Source organism: Manis javanica, chromosome 14 (assembly GCF_040802235.1).
Source record: "Manis javanica isolate MJ-LG chromosome 14, MJ_LKY, whole genome shotgun sequence".
Taxonomy (NCBI): domain Eukaryota; kingdom Metazoa; phylum Chordata; class Mammalia; order Pholidota; family Manidae; genus Manis; species Manis javanica.
Genome location: NC_133169.1, coordinates 6510211 through 6530306, shown reverse-complemented (window position 1 = coordinate 6530306; position 20096 = coordinate 6510211). Strand labels below are relative to the sequence as shown.

Here is a 20096-nt window from a genome sequence, read left to right as displayed (position 1 = left end):
TATGTAGGTTGAAAGAAGTCCAACCAAAAAAGAATGTGACATGACTCCATTTATGTAAAGCTCTAGAAAATTAAAACTGTGAGAGAAAGTAGATCAGTAGTTACTGGGGAAGGGGGAAGGGAATGGCAGGTGATGAGAACAGGAAAGGCAAGTTTCGTGGGGGAACACAGCAGAGCACTTGTGATCCTGGCTCTGCAACTCCGTTGGGTTGTTCCTGTGGGCCGCGGGGTAGTGATACGCGCCATCGGCGTAAGCGAGATCGTCGCCAGGCACACACTGGGCGGGGCTGTGCATTCTCTCGAGGAGACGGGCGGGCGGTCGCAATCCCAGTAAGAGTCCGGAGCCCGAGTAAGGTCTGAAAAGGGGACTGGCCTGAACCAGGACTTGGTCTTTAGGGTCCAGATCCGAATCGATGACTTCATTCTTTGAGCAGCCCAAAGTGCTATCCTCTTCCGCTGCGGGAAAAGACGACGCAGAAACCCGGGGGCCCGAACGGCTGCAAGAGTGCCCGCTGACCAAGAGTCGCTGCTCTCGCGGTTCCAGTCACCGCAGTGGCAGGCGCCCGCCTCGCTCCTGCGACCGCAGAGGGCGGGTATCTCACCGCGATCTTGCCGAATTGGACGCAACCAGAAAAGAGAAAATAGAGCCATCCTTGTTTCCGCCCGGTTTCGAACCGGGGACCTTTCGCGTGTGAGGCGAACGTGATAACCACTACACTACGGAAACTCGCTGGCGGTGGCGCTCTTGGAACCGATACTGAAAGAAGCGGCTCATCCTTGCTTCTGTCACGGGAAAGCTCCCCGGCGCCCGAGCGCAGCCGACCCCACTACCGCGCCTGGAGCAGCCGGCAAGGCCCGGGCTGCGCAAATGTGGCCGGCAATCGGGGCCACAGGCACACGGTGACCTCGAAATCCCCCCGGGAAACTCACTGCGCAGGCGGGACTCCAGCGCGAGTCGTTGCTGTTCAACACCCGAGCCCGTGGGCAGGGCGCACGGCCTCCTCGGAAGCTCACAGCGCAGTTTTCACGATCCTGCAGGTCCTGGGGAAGCTTGGCCCGGAGCAGGCAGTGTGGACCTCCGCCGCACGCCACCCATCCAGCCGCGTCCCGACACCGCATGCGTGGGGACCCTCCGGCGCCCGTGGACCGCTGCCGCCGCGACCCACCCGAGGGCTGACGAGCCTCCCCCTCCTTCCTTCCTGTCGCCGTCGTGGGGGCGGGGGCGGCAGGGCAATCTCCCACAAGTCGGGCCACGTGCCGGGTCCTGCGCTCCCCTGCCTCGCTCCTCATGGCAGCGGGCGCTCCTGCCGCGCTCCGGGCCTGGCCCCCGACTAGCTGCGTCTCCCGTGGGCCGCTGATCGGGCTCCACGTGCGGCCTGGTCTCGGGCCGCGAGGAGAGCAGAGAACCCTACTGCACTGCACGCACGAGGTGGAGGAGGTGTGAACACGAATCTGGACGCGTGCGGGTGGCGCAGGTAAGAGACCGGGGGGGTGGGGTTAAAGGAAGCCACTCAGGAAAACCCAACGGCCAAGCAGACGGGGTGGGGCGGTTGGGGTCCGGGGGGGGCGCGGGGGGCCGTGGGCGTGGTGTTGGTGGAAGCAGGCGGGTGACAGGGTGGACGTCGAGCCAGCGTTTCCTTCGAATCGCATTAGCAATGCTCTGGTTCCAATGACAGCGTGGCAAGTGCGTCACCCGGGGCATCCCGCCCCACCCCCTGCCTCCAGCCCGCAACACCCCGACCCTACCGCCCAGATGGACTTCTGCCAGGTCCCCATTGCCGCCTAGCCGCACGTCCCTAGCCCAGAGGTACTGCATCCCTCGGTCCATGCCTGTACCCATCATCTTCTGCAGATGCTCCCCGAGGTAAGTCGCACACCCCAGTCTCCTTCCCGCCAAATCTCGGGCTCCCGCCTCGGCCAGGAGTCCGACGTTTACTCGCAGATGGTCTCCTCCGGATGCGAAGCGGATCGCCGGTGGGCCGCACGACCCTGCGCGGGCACCCTCTCCGGAGGTGAACAAAGCCGTGTCCCACGTGGGCGGGAGCCCCCATGGGCGGGCCGCTGCTTACCATCACCGCAGGAGGTCCCCTCACCGCCCTTGCCGGTGTGCTGGGGGTGAGCGTGGGTGGGTCACAGTGCGGGATGAGGGCGCTTGTTTCTGCGGGTGCACTCCCATGTGCGGGTAAGAACCCCGAGACAAGATGACCTCACGAGGAGCAGACGATGGCGCCTCGCGTGCTGGCAAGTGGGGAAAGGAGTCCAGGGTGCCCGGGCACAGCGTGGGCGCAGAGGTGTGGGACTGGCCACTGAGGCAGGAGCTCTGCTGAGGCCTGGGGCGGCACGACCTTTTGGCCCACGGGCGCTTTGTGCACGCGGGTCGGCGAGCTCTGGAGTAGGGGCGGGGTCGGAGTAGGAGCGCGCCTGAGCAGCCTGTGGCAGGGCAGGGGCAGGACTGGTGGGAGTGAGGCTCCGGGCCTGGAAGAGGGAGACGAGGGGGGTAGGGCCCAAGGGGTTGGTGGCGTATGTAGGGGGCGAGCCGGGAGGCTGGAAGGAGCAGCAGGTGGCAGGCTGCAAGGAGGAAGATGGATGCCCCTGTGGTCAGAGAGGACCTCGGCGGGCAGGCCAGTCTGCTGTGCGGGGCTGTGCTGTGCTGGGCTGGACTGGGCTGCAAGGTGGTGAGGCAAAAGGAGGCGGGGAGCGGTGTTGGGGATGGGGGAAGGAGGAAGGAGGTGGGGGTAGGAGTGGCCATGGCCGTGGACTTGGATGTGGACATGCGGGGGGTGCGGGTGGGAAGCGGGCAGGGGAAGGACCTTGACAGCGGAGAGCTGGCTAGACTCCAGGACTAGACGCCGTCCCAGTGGGGCGGAGAATGTAACTGCCCCTGGAGACATCAACGACGTCCCTCCCATCAGGCTAAGCAGTCTGGTCTCAGGGGTGCGTGCGTGTGTGTGCATGTGCGCGCGCGCGCGCGCGCGTGTGTGTGTGTGTGTGTGTGTGTGTGTGTGTGTGTGTGTGTGTGTGTTTCGGGGGGGATTGAGATGAAAAGAGGACAAAGGGACAAATGCAACGGCGATCTTTGACAAAGGAGGACTGAGAAAGCCGGCGGCTGGTAGAGGTGACGGTGGGGACGATGGTGAGAGAAAGGTGGTGGGGCTGGTGGTGGACTTGCGGTTGGTGCTGAGAGTTCTGGGGCGCGGGGTGGTGGTCGCGGAGGTGTTTCGCGCTGGTGCCGACTGGGTGGGTCTTGGGGCTAGTGGGGGTGGCGGTGGCTTCAGTGGTGCCACGAGGAGAGGAGCGGGGCCAGTGGTTGAGCAGAAATGTCGCGGGATGAAGGGAACCCAGAGGGCGCGCGCTGCGATGATACTGTGGAATTGCTGGAAACCTCGCCACTCGCCATAACGACTTTGTGGCCCTGCGGGAGAACGCGACGAGGGAAGAGTGACTCCTAGGGGTGGCAACTTCGTTGGTACTGGTTGTGCAAACACAGTCTAATAGTAGGAGTGTGGGCAGAGCGAGCCAGAGAGCGAGGAAACACCGCGAAAGGTGGAGAAGTGGAGCGTGCGAGTGGCAGTGCAGACGCGGTGCCTGGCAGGAGTCCTTGAAGTGACAGGCGTGCCTCCAGCGGGGTAAGGGTAGTGGAGAGAAAACGGTGTGTGGGAGTGGCCATGGCGGTGGACTTTGATGTGGACATGGTGGGAGTGCGCGTGGGAAGCGTTCAGGGGAAGGACCTTGACAGTGGAGAGCTGTCTAGACTCCAGGTCTAGACGCCGTCCCAGTGGGGCGGAGACTGTAACTGCCCGAGAGACATCAACGACCTCCCTCCCATCAGGCTAAGCAGTCAGATCTCAGGGGTGCATGTGTGTGTGTGTGTGTGTCTTTGCGTGTGTGTGTGGGGGCGGGGGTGGCGGGGGCGTGGAGGGATTGAGATGAAAAGAGGCCAAAGCGACAAATGCAACAGGCGATCTTTGACAAAGCAGGACTTAGAACGCAGGAGGCTTGTAGAGGTGGTAGTGGGGTCCAGGGTGGGAGCATGGTGGTGGGGCTGGCGGTGGACATGCGGTTGGTGCTGAGAGTTCTGGGGCGCAGGGTGGTGGTCGTGGAGGTGTATCACGCTGGTGCCGACTGGGTGGGTCTTGGGGCTGGTGGGGGTGGCGGTGGCTTCAGTGGTGGCACGAGGAGAGGAGCGGAGTCAGTGGTTGAGCAGAAATGTCACGGGATGAAGGGAACCCACAGGGCTCGCGCTGCGATGATACTGTGGAATTGCTGGAAACCTCGCCACTCGCCATAACGTCTTTGTGGCCCTGCGGGAGAACGCGACGAGGGAAGAGTGACTCCTAGGGGTGGCAACTTCGTTGGTACTGGTTGTGCAAACACAGTCTAATTGTAGGAGTGTGGGCAGAGCCAGCCAGAGAGCGAGGAAACACCACGAAAGGTGGAGAAGTGGGGCGTGCGAGTGGCACTGCAGACGCGGTGCCTGGCAGGAGTCCTTGAAGTGACAGGCGTGCCTCCAGCGGGGTAAGGGTAGTGGAGAGAAAACGGTGTGTGGGAGTGGCCATGGCGGTGGACTTTGATGTGGACATGGTGGGAGTGCGGGTGGGAAGCGGTCAGGGGAAGGACCTTGACAGCGGAGAGCTGTCTTGACTCCAGGTCTAGACGCCGTCCCAGTGGGGCGGAGACTGTAACTGCCCGAGAGACATCAACGACCTCCCTCCCATCAGGCTAAGCAGTCAGATCTCAGGGGTGCATGTGTGTGTGTGTGTGTGTCTTTGCGTGTGTGTGTGTGTGGGCGGGGGTGGCGGGGGCGTGGAGGGATTGAGATGAAAAGAGGCCAAAGCGACAAATGCAGCAGGCAATCTTTGACAAAGGAGGACTGAGAAAGCCGGAGGCTGGTAGAGGTGGTAGTGGGGACCACGGTGGGAGCATGGTGGTGGGGCTGGCGGTGGACATGCGGTTGGTGCTGAGAGTTCTGGGGCGCAGGGTGGTGGTCGTGAGTCGTGGAGGTGTATCGCGCTGGTGCCGACTGGGTGGGTCTTGGGGCTGGTGGGGGTGGCGGTGGCTTCAGTGGTGCCACGAGGAGAGGAGCGGAGCCAGTGGTTGAGCAGAAATGTCGCGGGATGAAGGGAACCCAGAGGGCGCGCGCTGCGATGATACTGTGGAATTGCTGGAAACCTCCTCACGCGCCATAAAGACTTTGTGGCCCTGCGGGAGAACGCGACTAGGGATGAGTGACTTGTAGGGGTGGTGACTTCTTTGGTAGTGGTTGTGCGAAGACAGTCCAATTGTGGGAGTGTGGGCAGAGCGAGGCAGAGAGCGAGGAAACGCGGTGAAAGGTGGAGAAGTGGGGCGTGCGAGCGGCAGTGCAGACGCCCGTGGTGTGCGGCAGGAGTCCTTGAAGTGACAGGCGTGCCTGCAGCGGGGTGAGGGTAGTGGAGAGAAAACCGTGTGTGCGGGTTAGCGGGCAGGACGGGAGGCGCGGGGCTGAGCGTTGGGCGGGAGCCGCGCAGGTGCCTGGGCGGGCGGTGGAGAGGAAGCGTAGCCGGGGGCTGGCCGCGTGCTGGCTGGAGCAAAAGGGCACGGCACGCTGCATGGGCCGGGAATCGAACCCGGGCCTCCCGCGTGGCAGGCGAGAATTCTACCACTGAACCACCCATGCTCCCGTGGCCACCACCACCCGACGCGCTTGTTCAACTTGTTCAATTTGAGCAGGAGGCGGACGCGTGGCCCAAAAGGGAGGCCCCGGGCACGGCTAGGGCCCTAGAGGGCCGTGCGGATTGCGGGACGGTAGCACTAAGGCGCAGAGGGACGGAGGAGGACTCGGCCCATCCTGCACCTACCTGCACTCCCCAGTACGGGGCCGCCGCCACACGGACGCGGTCGCCAGAGGAAGCCGGGAGCCAGACCAAGCGTGACCCGAGCGCGCGAGTGAACGCCCACCAGGGCAGCCCATCTGTGGCGGGTGCGGCTGAGCACCGACGATCCCTTCAGAGCCGCAGCCCCGACTCCGAGGCCCTTTGGCGGCGGGATATCTAGCCTGTGCCGCGTGTGCCAGGCCGGACTGGGGGTGGAGAAGGGAGCGCGGGCTGCGCGCTGCCTGGGGGTGGTGGCGGTGCCCGCGTGTGTCCGTGTGGGTGTGTGCATCGCACGTCTGTGTCTGCACGTCTGCGCTCGCGCGTGTCTGAATCTGCGTGCGTGTGCGCGTGGACGTGTGTCTCTGCGTCTGAGACGGCGGCCTCCCAGCGCCGCCGGCGCCCCCGAGGGACGCTACGGCCAGAGACCAAAGGTGTTTGCGCTTTGGCCGGCGGCACCCCGCGCGGGTCCCGCTCTAGTGCTTTTGGTGCGACGCACGACCGCAGAGCGAAGAAAGGCAGGCAGGAGGGCAGGGAGGGTGGAGGGAGGCTGAGAAGGAAGAGAGGTGGAAGTGAGGAAGGAAGGAAAGAGGAAGAGAGGATGGGGGAATGAAGGGGGTGACACGAGGAAGGGAGGAGAAATGCATTTTCGCGAGGGTTCGGGTCGCTGGAGCCCGCTCACGGGCCTATGGGCGCCAGGCAGGCAGGCGTGGCTGTGCCTAAGAGGCTCCGGCGTCCGAGAGGCGTGGGTACCGCAGGAGCTGGAAGTGCGGCGAGGTGGCAGGAGCGCGAGTGCGGCACGGAGCGTCCGGCCGTCAGGGGCGGCGCAGGCCTGGCCGGGCGCATTGTTTGTGCGTGCTAAAAGGTGGGCTTGTCAGGAGTGGGATTCGAACCCACGCCTCCAGGGGAGACTGCGACCTGAACGCAGCGCCTTAGACCGCTCGGCCATCCTGACGGCGGTGCCAGGCTCGCCGCCGCTCGCCTGGCTGGGAGCCGACGCCAACCGCCGGGCTCTCGGCCTGGCGCGCGCGCGCGCTTGGCGCCTGGCGGGCGGCTGTGTGCGCGCGCCACGGGACGCGACGGGCGCGCGGGCCGACCGGACGCGGAGCCAGGTCAGCAGACGCCCCTGGCTCGGCCTCCGCCGGCGCCGCCCCCGCGCCCGGCCTCGGCCGCCACCAGCGCGGCTGCCGCGGAGCCGCGGCGCGGCGCGCGCCCACCTCCCGCACACACGCGGCCTCGCTTGCCCTCGAGGACCTCTTCCTCCCGGCACGAAGCCCGCGTCGGGGGCGATAGGCAGCGCGCGCTCGGAGGAGGCAGCGCCGCCCGCCTCGCTCCCTCCGGCCCCCACCCCACCGCTCCCCACCCCACTCCCGGGTGCGAGTGCTGGTGCTCGTCCCGCTCCCAGGACGGGTCGCGGGCGGGGGCCGCTTTGTTGGGCGACGGGGTTGGTTGGTTTGGTGTCGGGGCGGGGCCGCGCACGGGCACGTGGCGGGCGCCCGCGGCGGGCAGGCGTTCGAGGGCAGGGTAGGCGACGGCCGGCAGCCGCGGAGCGGTCGGGCGTCAGGGCGCCAGCCGCCGCCGTCCTCGTTAGTATAGTGGTGAGTATCCCCGCCTGTCACGCGGGAGACCGGGGTTCGATTCCCCGACGGGGAGGCCAGACGCCCTTTTTGGTGGCTGGCGCCGCTCTCCGCCCGTCCAGCCGCTCGCCCCCGGGGACCCCTTCTTGTCCTCCCTCCGCCCTCCAGCGAGCCGCAGGGCGCCATCTCGTGCCCAGCCCGCCCACCGCCGACCATATACATGCCCACTCCCACCCCCACTCCCATTCCCTTCTTCCTCGCGGGGCGCTGGGTTGGTCGCCACGGCCGAGCCAGGGCCTCCTCTCGCCCGTCCCCACGGCGCCGGACGAGAGCCCCCGCCTCAAGTGGCTGCCGCCCTGGGCCCCTGGCGACGCGACGCACAGATGCCCAGCTGCCCAGCTGCCCAGCTGCCGAGACGGCTGGCAGGCGGATCCGTGCCCTCTGGCTGCGGGAAGCGGCCTTGCCGAGCGGCCGCTGCACCAGGGCTTCGTCCGGCCAGCCGGGGGGCGGGTTGGGAGGTCGCGGAGGCCCCCGGCAGCGGCAAGGCAGCGAGAGCGCCCCCCAGAGGCGGTCCAGGGCAGGGCGCGAGGGACTGGGGCGACTCCGCCCGGTGGACGGCCGTGGGTGGGTGGCGCCTGTGGCGGTGCCGAGCGGCAGAGCTGCCGAGCTGCCGAGCTGCCGAGCTGCGTGCAGGGCGTCGTGACGGAGCTGCGCCAGGCGGACCTGGCGGCGGGAATGCGCTCGTGCGAGCCGAGGGCCTGGCGTCTGGGGCCGGCTCGGGCCGTGCAGCGTTGGTGGTATAGTGGTGAGCATAGCTGCCTTCCAAGCAGTTGACCCGGGTTCGATTCCCGGCCAACGCAGCCCGCCCACCTTTTGCCAAGCTCCAGCGACGGCCCAGCCGGGGCTGGGGCCCGGGAGCCCAGTAGCTCGCACCGCGGCCGGGTGCGCGCAGTGTTTTGAGCTTCGAGTGTGCTGCAGGCGGAGAGGAGGCTAGGGCCACGCCAACTGCCAAGGGCGCCGGGCGGCTGCACTTGGAGCTCCCTGGAGTGGGCCGGGGCCTGGGCGCCGGGCCCAGGAGCTGCAGGCCAGGGCCGAGGCTTCACGCTCCCTGGTGGTCTAGTGGTTAGGATTCGGCGCTCTCACCGCCGCGGCCCGGGTTCGATTCCCGGTCAGGGAAATCTTTCTTCTTCTCCCCTGCCCACCGACCTCGCCTCTCCAGCGCGCGAGGCCGCCCGCCCACGAGGCGATCCCCACCACCCCATCCCCTCTTTTAGCCCAGGCCACTGCTCGCCGGCTTCGCCCTCGCCCCGCGCCCTCGGCGACCCCAACAGGGTTCCCCGGAACCCTGCACGCCCGCCCAGCCCAAGCCCAAGCCCAAGCCGTGCACGGTCCAGCCGCCCGCGGCCCTTTTGGCCTGGCTCGCCCACCTGAGGGCTTTGGCGCCTTCCGCTCCTCCTCCTCCTCGGCCGCTCCCCTCGCTCCCGCTCCCGGTGGGTCCTCAGCCCGAGTGGCCGGGGCAGCCTCTCCCCCTCCCCGCTGTCGCCACATGCACACAAACCCGCGTCCCGACACCGCATGCGTGGGGACCCTCCGGCGCCCGTGGACCGCTGCCGCCGCGACCCACCCGAGGGCTGACGAGCCTCCCCCTCCTTCCTTCCCGTCGCCGTCGTGGGGGCGGGGGCGGCAGGGCAATCTCCCACAAGTCGGGCCACGTGCCGGGTCCTGCGCTCCCCTGCCTCGCTCCTCATGGCAGCGGGCGCTCCTGCCGCGCTCCGGGCCTGGCCCCCGACTAGCTGCGTCTCCCGTGGGCCGCTGATCGGGCTCCACGTGCGGCCTGGTCTCGGGCCGCGAGGAGAGCAGAGAACCCTACTGCACTGCACGCACGAGGTGGAGGAGGTGTGAACACGAATCTGGACGCGTGGGGGTGGCCTGGCCACCGGACGGTGCAGGTGAGAGAGCAAGGGGGGGGATAAAGAAAGCCACTCAGGAAAACCCAACGGCCAAGCAGACGGGGTGGGGCGGTTGGGGTCCGGGGGGGGCGCGGGGGGCCGTGGGCGTGGTGTTGGTGGAAGCAGGCGGGTGACAGGGTGGACGTCGAGCCAGCGTTTCCTTCGAATCGCATTAGCAATGCTCTGGTTCCAATGACAGCGTGGCAAGTGCGTCACCCGGGGCATCCCGCCCCACCCCCTGCCTCCAGCCCGCAACACCCCGACCCTACCGCCCAGATGGACTTCTGCCAGGTCCCCATTGCCGCCTAGCCGCACGTCCCTAGCCCAGAGGTACTGCATCCCTCGGTCCATGCCTGTACCCATCATCTTCTGCAGATGCTCCCCGAGGTAAGTCGCACACCCCAGTCTCCTTCCCGCCAAATCTCGGGCTCCCGCCTCGGCCAGGAGTCCGACGTTTACTCGCAGATGGTCTCCTCCGGATGCGAAGCGGATCGCCGGTGGGCCGCACGACCCTGCGCGGGCACCCTCTCCGGAGGTGAACAAAGCCGTGTCCCACGTGGGCGGGAGCCCCCATGGGCGGGCCGCTGCTTACCATCACCGCAGGAGGTCCCCTCACCGCCCTTGCCGGTGTGCTGGGGGTGAGCGTGGGTGGGTCACAGTGCGGGATGAGGGCGCTTGTTTCTGCGGGTGCACTCCCATGTGCGGGTAAGAACCCCGAGACAAGATGACCTCACGAGGAGCAGACGATGGCGCCTCGCGTGCTGGCAAGTGGGGAAAGGAGTCCAGGGTGCCCGGGCACAGCGTGGGCGCAGAGGTGTGGGACTGGCCACTGAGGCAGGAGCTCTGCTGAGGCCTGGGGCGGCACGACCTTTTGGCCCACGGGCGCTTTGTGCACGCGGGTCGGCGAGCTCTGGAGTAGGGGCGGGGTCGGAGTAGGAGCGCGCCTGAGCAGCCTGTGGCAGGGCAGGGGCAGGACTGGTGGGAGTGAGGCTCCGGGCCTGGAAGAGGGAGACGAGGGGGGTAGGGCCCAAGGGGTTGGTGGCGTATGTAGGGGGCGAGCCGGGAGGCTGGAAGGAGCAGCAGGTGGCAGGCTGCAAGGAGGAAGATGGATGCCCCTGTGGTCAGAGAGGACCTCGGCGGGCAGGCCAGTCTGCTGTGCGGGGCTGTGCTGTGCTGGGCTGGACTGGGCTGCAAGGTGGTGAGGCAAAAGGAGGCGGGGAGCGGTGTTGGGGATGGGGGAAGGAGGAAGGAGGTGGGGGTAGGAGTGGCCATGGCCGTGGACTTGGATGTGGACATGCGGGGGGTGCGGGTGGGAAGCGGGCAGGGGAAGGACCTTGACAGCGGAGAGCTGGCTAGACTCCAGGACTAGACGCCGTCCCAGTGGGGCGGAGAATGTAACTGCCCCTGGAGACATCAACGACGTCCCTCCCATCAGGCTAAGCAGTCTGGTCTCAGGGGTGCGTGCGTGTGTGTGCATGTGCGCGCGCGCGCGTGTGTGTGTGTGTGTGTGTGTGTGTGTGTGTGTGTGTGTGTGTGTTTCGGGGGGGATTGAGATGAAAAGAGGACAAAGGGACAAATGCAACGGCGATCTTTGACAAAGGAGGACTGAGAAAGCCGGCGGCTGGTAGAGGTGACGGTGGGGACGATGGTGAGAGAAAGGTGGTGGGGCTGGTGGTGGACTTGCGGTTGGTGCTGAGAGTTCTGGGGCGCGGGGTGGTGGTCGCGGAGGTGTTTCGCGCTGGTGCCGACTGGGTGGGTCTTGGGGCTAGTGGGGGTGGCGGTGGCTTCAGTGGTGCCACGAGGAGAGGAGCGGGGCCAGTGGTTGAGCAGAAATGTCGCGGGATGAAGGGAACCCAGAGGGCGCGCGCTGCGATGATACTGTGGAATTGCTGGAAACCTCGCCACTCGCCATAACGACTTTGTGGCCCTGCGGGAGAACGCGACGAGGGAAGAGTGACTCCTAGGGGTGGCAACTTCGTTGGTACTGGTTGTGCAAACACAGTCTAATAGTAGGAGTGTGGGCAGAGCGAGCCAGAGAGCGAGGAAACACCGCGAAAGGTGGAGAAGTGGAGCGTGCGAGTGGCAGTGCAGACGCGGTGCCTGGCAGGAGTCCTTGAAGTGACAGGCGTGCCTCCAGCGGGGTAAGGGTAGTGGAGAGAAAACGGTGTGTGGGAGTGGCCATGGCGGTGGACTTTGATGTGGACATGGTGGGAGTGCGCGTGGGAAGCGTTCAGGGGAAGGACCTTGACAGTGGAGAGCTGTCTAGACTCCAGGTCTAGACGCCGTCCCAGTGGGGCGGAGACTGTAACTGCCCGAGAGACATCAACGACCTCCCTCCCATCAGGCTAAGCAGTCAGATCTCAGGGGTGCATGTGTGTGTGTGTGTGTGTCTTTGCGTGTGTGTGTGGGGGCGGGGGTGGCGGGGGCGTGGAGGGATTGAGATGAAAAGAGGCCAAAGCGACAAATGCAACAGGCGATCTTTGACAAAGCAGGACTTAGAACGCAGGAGGCTTGTAGAGGTGGTAGTGGGGTCCAGGGTGGGAGCATGGTGGTGGGGCTGGCGGTGGACATGCGGTTGGTGCTGAGAGTTCTGGGGCGCAGGGTGGTGGTCGTGGAGGTGTATCACGCTGGTGCCGACTGGGTGGGTCTTGGGGCTGGTGGGGGTGGCGGTGGCTTCAGTGGTGGCACGAGGAGAGGAGCGGAGTCAGTGGTTGAGCAGAAATGTCACGGGATGAAGGGAACCCACAGGGCTCGCGCTGCGATGATACTGTGGAATTGCTGGAAACCTCGCCACTCGCCATAACGTCTTTGTGGCCCTGCGGGAGAACGCGACGAGGGAAGAGTGACTCCTAGGGGTGGCAACTTCGTTGGTACTGGTTGTGCAAACACAGTCTAATTGTAGGAGTGTGGGCAGAGCCAGCCAGAGAGCGAGGAAACACCGCGAAAGGTAGAGAAGTGGGGCGTGCGAGTGGCAGTGCAGACGCGGTGCCTGGCAGGAGTCCTTGAAGTGACAGGCGTGCCTCCAGCGGGGTAAGGGTAGTGGAGAGAAAACGGTGTGTGGGAGTGGCCATGGCGGTGGACTTTGATGTGGACATGGTGGGAGTGCGGGTGGGAAGCGGTCAGGGGAAGGACCTTGACAGCGGAGAGCTGTCTTGACTCCAGGTCTAGACGCCGTCCCAGTGGGGCGGAGACTGTAACTGCCCCAGAGACATCAACGACCTCCCTCCCATCAGGCTAAGCAGTCAGATCTCAGGGGTGCATGTGTGTGTGTGTGTGTGTCTTTGCGTGTGTGTGTGTGGGCGGGGGTGGCGGGGGCGTGGAGGGATTGAGATGAAAAGAGGCCAAAGCGACAAATGCAGCAGGCAATCTTTGACAAAGGAGGACTGAGAAAGCCGGAGGCTGGTAGAGGTGGTAGTGGGGACCACGGTGGGAGCATGGTGGTGGGGCTGGCGGTGGACATGCGGTTGGTGATGAGAGTTCTGGGTCGCGGGGTGGTGGTCGTGGGTCGTGGAGGTGTATCGCCGTGGTGCCGACTGGGTGGGTCTTGGGGCTGGTGGGGGTGGCGGTGGCTTCAGTGGTGCCACGAGGAGAGGAGCGGAGCCAGTGGTTGAGCAGAAATGTCGCGGGATGAAGGGAACCCAGAGGGCGCGCGCTGCGATGATACTGTGGAATTGCTGGAAACCTCGCCACTCGCCATAACGTCTTTGTGGCCCTGCGGGAGAACGCGACGAGGGAAGAGTGACTCCTAGGGGTGGCAACTTCGTTGGTACTGGTTGTGCAAACACAGTCTAATTGTAGGAGTGTGGGCAGAGCCAGCCAGAGAGCGAGGAAACACCGCGAAAGGTGGAGAAGTGGAGCGTGCGAGTGGCAGTGTAGACGCGGTGCCTGGCAGGAGTCCTTGAAGTGACAGGCGTGCCTCCAGCGGGGTAAGGGTAGCGGAGAGAAAACGGTGTGTGGGAGTGGCCATGGCGGTGGACTTTGATGTGGACATGGTGGGAGTGCGGGTGGGAAGCGGTCAGGGGAAGGACCTTGACAGCGGAGAGCTGTCTTGACTCCAGGTCTAGACGCCGTCCCAGTGGGGCGGAGACTGTAACTGCCCCAGAGACATCAACGACCTCCCTCCTATCAGGCTAAGCAGTCAGATCTCAGGGGTGCATGTGTGTGTGTGTGTGTGTGTCTTTGCGTGTGTGTGTGTGTGGGGTGGTGGCGGGGGCGTGGAGGGATTGAGATGAAAAGAGGCCAAAGCGACAAATGCAACAGGCGATCTTTGACAAAGGAGGACTCAGAAAGCCGGAGGCTGGTAGAGGTCGTATTGGGGACCACGGTGGGAGCATGGTGGTGGGGCTGGCGGTGGACATGCGGTTGGTGCTGAGGGTTCTGGGGCGTGGGTTGGTGGTCGTGGAGGTGTTTCGTGCTGGTGCCGACTGGGTGGGTCTTGGGGCTGGTGGGGGTGGCAGTGTCTTCAGTGGTGCCACGAGGAGAGGAGCGGAGCCAGTGGTTGAGCAGAAATGTCGCGGGATGAAGGGAACCCAGAGGGCGCGCGCTGCGATGATACTGTGGAATTGCTGGAAACCTCGCCACTCGCCATAACGACTTTGTGGTCCTGCGGGAGAACGCAACGAGGGAAGAGTGAGTCCTAGGGGTGGCAACTTCGTCGGTACTGGTTGTGCAAACACAGTCTAATTGTAGGAGTGTGGGCAGAGCCAGCCAGAGAGCGAGGAAACACCGCGAAAGTTGGAGAAGTGGGGCGTGCGAGTGGCAGTGCAGACGCGGTGCCTGGCAGGAGTCCTTGAAGTGACAGGCGTGCCTCCAGCGGGGTAAGGGTAGTGGAGAGAAAACGGTGTGTGGGAGTGGCCATGGCGGTGGACTTTGATGTGGACATGGTGGGAGTGCGGGTGGGAAGCGGTCAGGGGAAGGACCTTGACAGCGGAGAGCTGTCTTGACTCCAGGTCTAGACGCCGTCCCAGTGGGGCGGAGACTGTAACTGCCCGAGAGACATCAACGACCTCCCTCCCATCAGGCTAAGCAGTCAGATCTCAGGGGTGCATGTGTGTGTGTGTGTGTGTCTTTGCGTGTGTGTGTGTGTGGGCGGGGGTGGCGGGGGCGTGGAGGGATTGAGATGAAAAGAGGCCAAAGCGACAAATGCAGCAGGCAATCTTTGACAAAGGAGGACTGAGAAAGCCGGAGGCTGGTAGAGGTGGTAGTGGGGACCACGGTGGGAGCATGGTGGTGGGGCTGGCGGTGGACATGCGGTTGGTGCTGAGAGTTCTGGGGCGCAGGGTGGTGGTCGTGAGTCGTGGAGGTGTATCGCGCTGGTGCCGACTGGGTGGGTCTTGGGGCTGGTGGGGGTGGCGGTGGCTTCAGTGGTGCCACGAGGAGAGGAGCGGAGCCAGTGGTTGAGCAGAAATGTCGCGGGATGAAGGGAACCCAGAGGGCGCGCGCTGCGATGATACTGTGGAATTGCTGGAAACCTCCTCACGCGCCATAAAGACTTTGTGGCCCTGCGGGAGAACGCGACTAGGGATGAGTGACTTGTAGGGGTGGTGACTTCTTTGGTAGTGGTTGTGCGAAGACAGTCCAATTGTGGGAGTGTGGGCAGAGCGAGGCAGAGAGCGAGGAAACGCGGTGAAAGGTGGAGAAGTGGGGCGTGCGAGCGGCAGTGCAGACGCCCGTGGTGTGCGGCAGGAGTCCTTGAAGTGACAGGCGTGCCTGCAGCGGGGTGAGGGTAGTGGAGAGAAAACCGTGTGTGCGGGTTAGCGGGCAGGACGGGAGGCGCGTGGCTGAGCGTTGGGCGGGAGCCGCGCAGGTGCCTGGGCGGGCGGTGGAGAGGAAGCGTAGCCGGGGGCTGGCCGCGTGCTGGCTGGAGCAAAAGGGCACGGCACGCTGCATGGGCCGGGAATCGAACCCGGGCCTCCCGCGTGGCAGGCGAGAATTCTACCACTGAACCACCCATGCTCCCGTGGCCACCACCACCCGACGCGCTTGTTCAACTTGTTCAATTTGAGCAGGAGGCGGACGCGTGGCCCAAAAGGGAGGCCCCGGGCACGGCTAGGGCCCTAGAGGGCCGTGCGGATTGCGGGACGGTAGCACTAAGGCGCAGAGGGACGGAGGAGGACTCGGCCCATCCTGCACCTACCTGCACTCCCCAGTACGGGGCCGCCGCCACACGGACGCGGTCGCCAGAGGAAGCCGGGAGCCAGACCAAGCGTGACCCGAGCGCGCGAGTGAACGCCCACCAGGGCAGCCCATCTGTGGCGGGTGCGGCTGAGCACCGACGATCCCTTCAGAGCCGCAGCCCCGACTCCGAGGCCCTTTGGCGGCGGGATATCTAGCCTGTGCCGCGTGTGCCAGGCCGGACTGGGGGTGGAGAAGGGAGCGCGGGCTGCGCGCTGCCTGGGGGTGGTGGCGGTGCCCGCGTGTGTCCGTGTGGGTGTGTGCATCGCACGTCTGTGTCTGCACGTCTGCGCTCGCGCGTGTCTGAATCTGCGTGCGTGTGCGCGTGGACGTGTGTCTCTGCGTCTGAGACGGCGGCCTCCCAGCGCCGCCGGCGCCCCCGAGGGACGCTACGGCCAGAGACCAAAGGTGTTTGCGCTTTGGCCGGCGGCACCCCGCGCGGGTCCCGCTCTAGTGCTTTTGGTGCGACGCACGACCGCAGAGCGAAGAAAGGCAGGCAGGAGGGCAGGGAGGGTGGAGGGAGGCTGAGAAGGAAGAGAGGTGGAAGTGAGGAAGGAAGGAAAGAGGAAGAGAGGATGGGGGAATGAAGGGGGTGACACGAGGAAGGGAGGAGAAATGCATTTTCGCGAGGGTTCGGGTCGCTGGAGCCCGCTCACGGGCCTATGGGCGCCAGGCAGGCAGGCGTGGCTGTGCCTAAGAGGCTCCGGCGTCCGAGAGGCGTGGGTACCGCAGGAGCTGGAAGTGCGGCGAGGTGGCAGGAGCGCGAGTGCGGCACGGAGCGTCCGGCCGTCAGGGGCGGCGCAGGCCTGGCCGGGCGCATTGTTTGTGCGTGCTAAAAGGTGGGCTTGTCAGGAGTGGGATTCGAACCCACGCCTCCAGGGGAGACTGCGACCTGAACGCAGCGCCTTAGACCGCTCGGCCATCCTGACGGCGGTGCCAGGCTCGCCGCCGCTCGCCTGGCTGGGAGCCGACGCCAACCGCCGGGCTCTCGGCCTGGCGCGCGCGCGCGCTTGGCGCCTGGCGGGCGGCTGTGTGCGCGCGCCACGGGACGCGACGGGCGCGCGGGCCGACCGGACGCGGAGCCAGGTCAGCAGACGCCCCTGGCTCGGCCTCCGCCGGCGCCGCCCCCGCGCCCGGCCTCGGCCGCCACCAGCGCGGCTGCCGCGGAGCCGCGGCGCGGCGCGCGCCCACCTCCCGCACACACGCGGCCTCGCTTGCCCTCGAGGACCTCTTCCTCCCGGCACGAAGCCCGCGTCGGGGGCGATAGGCAGCGCGCGCTCGGAGGAGGCAGCGCCGCCCGCCTCGCTCCCTCCGGCCCCCACCCCACCGCTCCCCACCCCACTCCCGGGTGCGAGTGCTGGTGCTCGTCCCGCTCCCAGGACGGGTCGCGGGCGGGGGCCGCTTTGTTGGGCGACGGGGTTGGTTGGTTTGGTGTCGGGGCGGGGCCGCGCACGGGCACGTGGCGGGCGCCCGCGGCGGGCAGGCGTTCGAGGGCAGGGTAGGCGACGGCCGGCAGCCGCGGAGCGGTCGGGCGTCAGGGCGCCAGCCGCCGCCGTCCTCGTTAGTATAGTGGTGAGTATCCCCGCCTGTCACGCGGGAGACCGGGGTTCGATTCCCCGACGGGGAGGCCAGACGCCCTTTTTGGTGGCTGGCGCCGCTCTCCGCCCGTCCAGCCGCTCGCCCCCGGGGACCCCTTCTTGTCCTCCCTCCGCCCTCCAGCGAGCCGCAGGGCGCCATCTCGTGCCCAGCCCGCCCACCGCCGACCATATACATGCCCACTCCCACCCCCACTCCCATTCCCTTCTTCCTCGCGGGGCGCTGGGTTGGTCGCCACGGCCGAGCCAGGGCCTCCTCTCGCCCGTCCCCACGGCGCCGGACGAGAGCCCCCGCCTCAAGTGGCTGCCGCCCTGGGCCCCTGGCGACGCGACGCACAGATGCCCAGCTGCCCAGCTGCCCAGCTGCCGAGACGGCTGGCAGGCGGATCCGTGCCCTCTGGCTGCGGGAAGCGGCCTTGCCGAGCGGCCGCTGCACCAGGGCTTCGTCCGGCCAGCCGGGGGGCGGGTTGGGAGGTCGCGGAGGCCCCCGGCAGCGGCAAGGCAGCGAGAGCGCCCCCCAGAGGCGGTCCAGGGCAGGGCGCGAGGGACTGGGGCGACTCCGCCCGGTGGACGGCCGTGGGTGGGTGGCGCCTGTGGCGGTGCCGAGCGGCAGAGCTGCCGAGCTGCCGAGCTGCCGAGCTGCGTGCAGGGCGTCGTGACGGAGCTGCGCCAGGCGGACCTGGCGGCGGGAATGCGCTCGTGCGAGCCGAGGGCCTGGCGTCTGGGGCCGGCCCGGGCCGTGCAGCGTTGGTGGTATAGTGGTGAGCATAGCTGCCTTCCAAGCAGTTGACCCGGGTTCGATTCCCGGCCAACGCAGCCCGCCCACCTTTTGCCAAGCTCCAGCGACGGCCCAGCCGGGGCTGGGGCCCGGGAGCCCAGTAGCTCGCACCGCGGCCGGGTGCGCGCAGTGTTTTGAGCTTCGAGTGTGCTGCAGGCGGAGAGGAGGCTAGGGCCACGCCAACTGCCAAGGGCGCCGGGCGGCTGCACTTGGAGCTCCCTGGAGTGGGCCGGGGCCTGGGCGCCGGGCCCAGGAGCTGCAGGCCAGGGCCGAGGCTTCACGCTCCCTGGTGGTCTAGTGGTTAGGATTCGGCGCTCTCACCGCCGCGGCCCGGGTTCGATTCCCGGTCAGGGAAATCTTTCTTCTTCTCCCCTGCCCACCGACCTCGCCTCTCCAGCGCGCGAGGCCGCCCGCCCACGAGGCGATCCCCACCACCCCATCCCCTCTTTTAGCCCAGGCCACTGCTCGCCGGCTTCGCCCTCGCCCCGCGCCCTCGGCGACCCCAACAGGGTTCCCCGGAACCCTGCACGCCCGCCCAGCCCAAGCCCAAGCCCAAGCCGTGCACGGTCCAGCCGCCCGCGGCCCTTTTGGCCTGGCTCGCCCACCTGAGGGCTTTGGCGCCTTCCGCTCCTCCTCCTCCTCGGCCGCTCCCCTCGCTCCCGCTCCCGGTGGGTCCTCAGCCCGAGTGGCCGGGGCAGCCTCTCCCCCTCCCCGCTGTCGCCACATGCACACAAACCCGCGTCCCGACACCGCATGCGTGGGGACCCTCCGGCGCCCGTGGACCGCTGCCGCCGCGACCCACCCGAGGGCTGACGAGCCTCCCCCTCCTTCCTTCCCGTCGCCGTCGTGGGGGCGGGGGCGGCAGGGCAATCTCCCACAAGTCGGGCCACGTGCCGGGTCCTGCGCTCCCCTGCCTCGCTCCTCATGGCAGCGGGCGCTCCTGCCGCGCTCCGGGCCTGGCCCCCGACTAGCTGCGTCTCCCGTGGGCCGCTGATCGGGCTCCACGTGCGGCCTGGTCTCGGGCCGCGAGGAGAGCAGAGAACCCTACTGCACTGCACGCACGAGGTGGAGGAGGTGTGAACACGAATCTGGACGCGTGGGGGTGGCCTGGCCACCGGACGGTGCAGGTGAGAGAGCAAGGGGGGGGATAAAGAAAGCCACTCAGGAAAACCCAACGGCCAAGCAGACGGGGTGGGGCGGTTGGGGTCCGGGGGGGGCGCGGGGGGCCGTGGGCGTGGTGTTGGTGGAAGCAGGCGGGTGACAGGGTGGACGTCGAGCCAGCGTTTCCTTCGAATCGCATTAGCAATGCTCTGGTTCCAATGACAGCGTGGCAAGTGCGTCACCCGGGGCATCCCGCCCCACCCCCTGCCTCCAGCCCGCAACACCCCGACCCTACCGCCCAGATGGACTTCTGCCAGGTCCCCATTGCCGCCTAGCCGCACGTCCCTAGCCCAGAGGTACTGCATCCCTCGGTCCATGCCTGTACCCATCATCTTCTGCAGATGCTCCCCGAGGTAAGTCGCACACCCCAGTCTCCTTCCCGCCAAATCTCGGGCTCCCGCCTCGGCCAGGAGTCCGACGTTTACTCGCAGATGGTCTCCTCCGGATGCGAAGCGGATCGCCGGTGGGCCGCACGACCCTGCGCGGGCACCCTCTCCGGAGGTGAACAAAGCCGTGTCCCACGTGGGCGGGAGCCCCCATGGGCGGGCCGCTGCTTACCATCACCGCAGGAGGTCCCCTCACCGCCCTTGCCGGTGTGCTGGGGGTGAGCGTGGGTGGGTCACAGTGCGGGATGAGGGCGCTTGTTTCTGCGGGTGCACTCCCATGTGCGGGTAAGAACCCCGAGACAAGATGACCTCACGAGGAGCAGACGATGGCGCCTCGCGTGCTGGCAAGTGGGGAAAGGAGTCCAGGGTGCCCGGGCACAGCGTGGGCGCAGAGGTGTGGGACTGGCCACTGAGGCAGGAGCTCTGCTGAGGCCTGGGGCGGCACGACCTTTTGGCCCACGGGCGCTTTGTGCACGCGGGTCGGCGAGCTCTGGAGTAGGGGCGGGGTCGGAGTAGGAGCGCGCCTGAGCAGCCTGTGGCAGGGCAGGGGCAGGACTGGTGGGAGTGAGGCTCCGGGCCTGGAAGAGGGAGACGAGGGGGGTAGGGCCCAAGGGGTTGGTGGCGTATGTAG

General features: G+C 66.8%; 11 non-coding genes across 11 annotated transcripts; 6 read left to right on the top strand and 5 right to left on the bottom strand.

Annotated features, from left to right (window-relative positions):
* Window positions 1-653: 653 nt before the first annotated feature.
* On the bottom strand, window positions 654-726 carry TRNAV-CAC (transfer RNA valine (anticodon CAC)). Its single transcript has one exon. It is a non-coding gene; the product is annotated as a tRNA-Val (tRNA).
* A 4855-nt stretch (window positions 727-5581) lies between these two features.
* TRNAG-GCC (transfer RNA glycine (anticodon GCC)) lies at window positions 5582-5652 on the bottom strand. Its single transcript has one exon. It is a non-coding gene; the product is annotated as a tRNA-Gly (tRNA).
* A 1065-nt stretch (window positions 5653-6717) lies between these two features.
* TRNAL-CAG (transfer RNA leucine (anticodon CAG)) lies at window positions 6718-6800 on the bottom strand. Its single transcript has one exon. It is a non-coding gene; the product is annotated as a tRNA-Leu (tRNA).
* Window positions 6801-7426: 626 nt separating this feature from the next.
* Window positions 7427-7498, top strand: TRNAD-GUC (transfer RNA aspartic acid (anticodon GUC)). Its single transcript has one exon. It is a non-coding gene; the product is annotated as a tRNA-Asp (tRNA).
* A 712-nt stretch (window positions 7499-8210) lies between these two features.
* Window positions 8211-8282, top strand: TRNAG-UCC (transfer RNA glycine (anticodon UCC)). The gene has a single exon. It is a non-coding gene; the product is annotated as a tRNA-Gly (tRNA).
* Window positions 8283-8527: 245 nt separating this feature from the next.
* On the top strand, window positions 8528-8599 carry TRNAE-CUC (transfer RNA glutamic acid (anticodon CUC)). The gene has a single exon. It is a non-coding gene; the product is annotated as a tRNA-Glu (tRNA).
* A 6656-nt stretch (window positions 8600-15255) lies between these two features.
* On the bottom strand, window positions 15256-15326 carry TRNAG-GCC (transfer RNA glycine (anticodon GCC)). Its single transcript has one exon. It is a non-coding gene; the product is annotated as a tRNA-Gly (tRNA).
* Window positions 15327-16391: 1065 nt separating this feature from the next.
* TRNAL-CAG (transfer RNA leucine (anticodon CAG)) lies at window positions 16392-16474 on the bottom strand. Its single transcript has one exon. It is a non-coding gene; the product is annotated as a tRNA-Leu (tRNA).
* A 626-nt stretch (window positions 16475-17100) lies between these two features.
* On the top strand, window positions 17101-17172 carry TRNAD-GUC (transfer RNA aspartic acid (anticodon GUC)). Its single transcript has one exon. It is a non-coding gene; the product is annotated as a tRNA-Asp (tRNA).
* Window positions 17173-17884: 712 nt separating this feature from the next.
* On the top strand, window positions 17885-17956 carry TRNAG-UCC (transfer RNA glycine (anticodon UCC)). The gene has a single exon. It is a non-coding gene; the product is annotated as a tRNA-Gly (tRNA).
* Window positions 17957-18201: 245 nt separating this feature from the next.
* TRNAE-CUC (transfer RNA glutamic acid (anticodon CUC)) lies at window positions 18202-18273 on the top strand. The gene has a single exon. It is a non-coding gene; the product is annotated as a tRNA-Glu (tRNA).
* The last annotated feature ends 1823 nt before the right edge of the window (window positions 18274-20096 follow it).